The 4,936-nt window shown below is 51.6% G+C and overlaps 1 protein-coding gene across 1 annotated transcript in view; it reads left to right on the top strand.

Moving 5' to 3' along the window:
- Positions 1-1,349: 1,349 nt before the first annotated feature.
- Positions 1,350-4,936, top strand: part of WRN (WRN RecQ like helicase) — a 124,040-nt gene continuing 120,453 nt past the window's right edge. The window contains exon 1 of the mRNA XM_027767765.1: positions 1,350-1,545. The gene's annotated coding sequence lies outside the window, so the exon portion shown is untranslated. The remainder of the gene's footprint in view (positions 1,546-4,936) is intronic.

Below are 4,936 nucleotides of genomic sequence, written 5' to 3'. Positions count from 1 at the left end.
GGATCCTGAGGGGTGGCGGGCACCATCCGGAGGCGTGGCGAGGGCTTTGGCGCCGTGCTGACGTCATCTTTCCGTGCCCGCTGCGTGCAGCCGGGCGCCGGGCAGCGCGGGAATACAGATTGTCCTTTCCAGACCTACCCTGGTTCTTAGGTTCGAGGTCCCGGTGTAGGGCGTCCGCTTTTCCTCTGCACACTTCGGGTAACGTGCCGCCCAGCCTCCCCGGTTCCTCACCCTGGTGACTGTCGTGCGGCTCCTCAGACCTGCAGGCGCCCAGGCCGCGGAGTGGGCCCCGGAGCCGCGTCTGTCCCGCCGCGCTCTCGCCTCCCCGCAGGCGGTGTTTCGGGTTCGGCCTCCGCTGCCGCAGGAGTGGAGCCGCTCTGCGTCCGCAGGGCAAAGTCGAGGGAACTAACCCGCCGTCTGATGTAGCGAGTGTGCAGGATGTCGGGTCCGGACCGTGCAGTCCCTAACGGAGTTCTTCGTGTCGAATCCCGGATCGCTTTCCCGTGTAAGAACACTGTCCTGTTGACGAGGGCACTGCAGTTCTTAGAGCCTAGTTCAGGCGTCTTCGTGTTACAGCAGAAGCGCGGACAGAGGGGCAGCAAAGCCAAGCTCATCGGTAATGGGAGGGGTCCCGAAAGTGGGCAGCCGCTTTGGTGCTCTCGTCAGGAGGCTTAATCCTAGCTAGGAGGGACTTGACTGCTTCGTCCTCGTGGGGTTACATGCGCGACAGGTTATCCTTTCAGAAGAGTGGTGGTTAATGGTTGCTCAGGTCTTCCAGAGTTTTAGGTTTCAGAGACCTTCTATTGGTCAGTGACGACTCGAGTCCTTGAGAGCCTTGGGCCCTAGAGACCATTATCTGAGTTTCTGAAATGTAGGGTCATGGAAAAAGCCACGATTGCAGTAATTGTTGTAAGTCACCTTGCCCACCGTTTTAAGCTGAGCTGCAAGCAGTTCCTTGTATAAAAGCAAGCTGCGCAGTCTCTGGTGAATGACTTTTTTTTTTTTTAACGTTTTATCTATTTATCTATTGTGATTTTCAAGCTGCCAGGTCCAGGACTCCAACCATGGTCATCCATGTGGGACTCCTGCTGCCTTAACCCAGGCCACCTGCTGGCCATGGCCCTCTGGTGAATGATTCTAAGGAAAGTGTGCAGACAGTCTCCAGTGAGTGATTCCTAAGGAGGACTGGACCCGTATGAAGGCCTGTTCCTTAACTATGTGTGTGCTCTGTCCATTGACGGGAGGTTGGGGTGATCAGGTCCGACACCAGTGCATATCCAGAGCAGCAAGCTGATTGGCTTCCTGTAGCCCGGGCCCGGGGGTGGGCCCCCGGGCCCGCGTCTGCCCCGCCGCGCTCTCGCCTCCCCGCAGGCGGTGTTTCGGGTTCGGCCTCCGCTGCCGCAGGAGTGGAGCCGCTCTGCGTCCGCAGGGCAAAGTCGAGGGAACTAACCCGCCGTCTGATGTAGCGAGTGTGCAGGATGTCGGGTCCGGACCGTGCAGTCCCTAACGGAGTTCTTCGTGTCGAATCCCGGATCGCTTTCCCGTGTAAGAACACTGTCCTGTTGACGAGGGCACTGCAGTTCTTAGAGCCTAGTTCAGGCGTCTTCGTGTTACAGCAGAAGCGCGGACAGAGGGGCAGCAAAGCCAAGCTCATCGGTAATGGGAGGGGTCCCGAAAGTGGGCAGCCGCTTTGGTGCTCTCGTCAGGAGGCTTAATCCTAGCTAGGAGGGACTTGACTGCTTCGTCCTCGTGGGGTTACATGCGCGACAGGTTATCCTTTCAGAAGAGTGGTGGTTAATGGTTGCTCAGGTCTTCCAGAGTTTTAGGTTTCAGAGACCTTCTATTGGTCAGTGACGACTCGAGTCCTTGAGAGCCTTGGGCCCTAGAGACCATTATCTGAGTTTCTGAAATGTAGGGTCATGGAAAAAGCCACGATTGCAGTAATTGTTGTAAGTCACCTTGCCCACCGTTTTAAGCTGAGCTGCAAGCAGTTCCTTGTATAAAAGCAAGCTGCGCAGTCTCTGGTGAATGACTTTTTTTTTTTTTAACGTTTTATCTATTTATCTATTGTGATTTTCAAGCTGCCAGGTCCAGGACTCCAACCATGGTCATCCATGTGGGACTCCTGCTGCCTTAACCCAGGCCACCTGCTGGCCATGGCCCTCTGGTGAATGATTCTAAGGAAAGTGTGCAGACAGTCTCCAGTGAGTGATTCCTAAGGAGGACTGGACCCGTATGAAGGCCTGTTCCTTAACTATGTGTGTGCTCTGTCCATTGACGGGAGGTTGGGGTGATCAGGTCCGACACCAGTGCATATCCAGAGCAGCAAGCTGATTGGCTTCCTGTAGCACGCTCAAGACAAATCAGAGGTCGACCTAGGAAGGACTAGCCAAGTGGAGTTTATTAAGGGAGTGAAGGAGGGAACGAGCTCCCAAGAAGGAAGGGATCTGGGAAAATGGTTTGCTTCTGGACAGTTTGGGTCTCAGGTCTATATCCCAGCTGGGAGAGGTGAGTGCATGTTTCTCTCCTGATAGGGGTCACGTGTCCCATAGGTTATGCTCTGTCTTAGGGTGGGCGTATAGTCATGACAGCCCATGTAATGGTGTGTTGTGTGGCAAAACAATGAAGGGAATAATTAGTGCCAAGGGAGCACGACCTTAAATAGAGATCTGATTCACTCTTACCAGCTGCCCAAGTAGATACAGCGTCTGTGCTCAAGGTGGAAGGAGGACAGGACTCAGGTTTGTCTTTCAGGTTGCTTTAATCACACAGGGAAAACGGGGGCTTACAAGTCACGAAGAGACGCGAGGTGCAGGGCGTCCTATACTGGTGCGGCCATGGGGAGTGCAGCCCATCAGGATGCAGAGGAGGCTGGGTGCTGAGCACGCTGGGCGTCTACAAGGCACAATCAGTGAGCCAGAGAGGAGCTCCATGAAGATCTTAGAGAGCGATGGTGGCAGCTGCCATGAGCTGACCGAGCGTCGGGTGGCTGAGGGTGAACGCCTGGTACAGAGGTGTAAATCACAAAGACCAGGGGGGGCCAAGACTCCTTAACGCTGCCAGGGGAGCACATTCCAAGATATGGGTCACCAGAGGTACAGAGGTCGGGACTCGTGGCCGCCGAGGAGCATCAGAGATGGTGGAGTGGAGGACCATCTGGGAGAGGAAGAGTTGGTGTGCGAACCAGCAGAGCCTCCAGCAGTAAGTGAGGTCTCAGGTGCAGTGAGATGGGATCTGACCGAAGCGGAAGACAGAGCTGATGAGCTGCTCAAAGTCTGGGGCTGTTACAGGCGGTTTCTGCAGTCTCGTGGTTGGCAAGGAGAGTGGCCTTCTGTGGCCCTACCGTGCCCAGATGGTCCTGTCAGTACCATTTGGTCTTTGATGTCATTCTGAGATAGGCAGCCATCCTGGGTGATGTGCCTTAACCGGATGAACAGTCTTTGGGTTATGGCCAAGTCATTTTGGCTTGACTCCCCAATAGAAATATAACACACTTAAGACAATAACAAGCAAGGTTACAAATTGTATGCCAAGTATAACATGGTGACTACTTGGAAACTGGTTTCTTCTGAGTTAAATTGGAAAAGGTCATTCTCTCAGTTAACGCTGAGGGCCTGGTGACCCATATCTTGGAATGTGCTCCCCTGGCAGCGTTAAGGAGTCTTGGCCCCCCCTGGTCTTTGTGATTTACACCTTGACATTATTTGTGCTCTGGACTGTGTCAATTGGCCTTTTGTTTTTTGTATTAAGTCCCGTAGCAAGGGGCCATAAATTCTTTAAAAAGAAGATTTATGTGTTTTAAGGGCAAAGGGTATGGTGACTGGGAGAGCAGAAGAAAAATAAACAGCGCAAGAGGAGAAGGGAGTGTTAATCCGTCCGAGGCCACTCAGCACCAAGGCTCCCTTGGCGAGCATACGCTGCACAGCATTGTCTGCTCATGGACCCCTGCCTTGTACACCTGCAGATAGGGCCATGCTCCTGTCTCACTGTCTCATCTGTAGCTCAGAGTGCTTGAGGCTTTGTATAGCTTGAGAAGTTCATTTTCAGGGGGTTGGAGGTGGGGATGAGTAGGGTGGTTTAGATCTTGATGTCATTGAACAGTGGTCTTCCTTTATTCCAGAAGCTCACCCCCCCATCCCCCACTTTCTGAAAGTAAATAAATGAAAAAGTAAAATCATATCCTTTGATTCACAGGAGTTTTAAATTTTGATTATTTTCAATTTATATTCTTTTTCTCTTACTGCTCAAGCTTTTGATGTCATACCTGAGAATTGGTTCCCAATCCAAAATCTTGAAGATTTTTGTTTACGTTTGTTTCTAATATTTTTGTAGGTTTGGCTCTTGAACTTGAGTCCTTGATACACTTTGTATTGATTTTGTGTAGGGCTTGGGATAGGCGACAGCTCCCCTGTTCTGCATGTGTAAGCCCAGTTGTCCCAGCACCATCTGCTGAAGAGCTTGTTCTTTCCCCTGCTGAATGGACTTGGCACATGGTCAAGATTGTTGTCCATAGATGTATGCATTTACTGGGACCAGCAGTTGGTGTAATGACTATGTCACTGGACTCCCATGTAGTTGACTGTGGTTCAAGACCCAGACCCGGTGGCTTAAACTCACGCTGGGTGCATGTGCGTGCATGCCCAAGATCCCAAGAGGAGAATGGAGGAGAAGGGATTGTGGCGTGGCCATCCCCCCTGGGGGGCGATTTCTTGCTTTCTGTCTCTATCTTTCTGGTGAGCACACGTGCCCTATAGCAAAAATCAATCCAAAAAAATTGAAAGTATATATTTACTTCTAAAATCTCAATCCTATTCCACTGATATATGTATCTTTCCTTAAACCAGTAACACACCGTTTTAATTACTGCAGCTTTATAGTTAGCAGGAAGTGTGAGTTTTCCAAATTTATTCTTCTTTCAAGATTGTTTTGACTATTT

This window comes from Tupaia chinensis, unplaced genomic scaffold (assembly GCF_000334495.1).
Source record: "Tupaia chinensis unplaced genomic scaffold, TupChi_1.0 Scaffold144602_1, whole genome shotgun sequence".
Taxonomy (NCBI): domain Eukaryota; kingdom Metazoa; phylum Chordata; class Mammalia; order Scandentia; family Tupaiidae; genus Tupaia; species Tupaia belangeri.
Note: the sequence above shows the minus strand (reverse complement) of the source record. Positions and strands in the feature narration are given on the sequence as shown.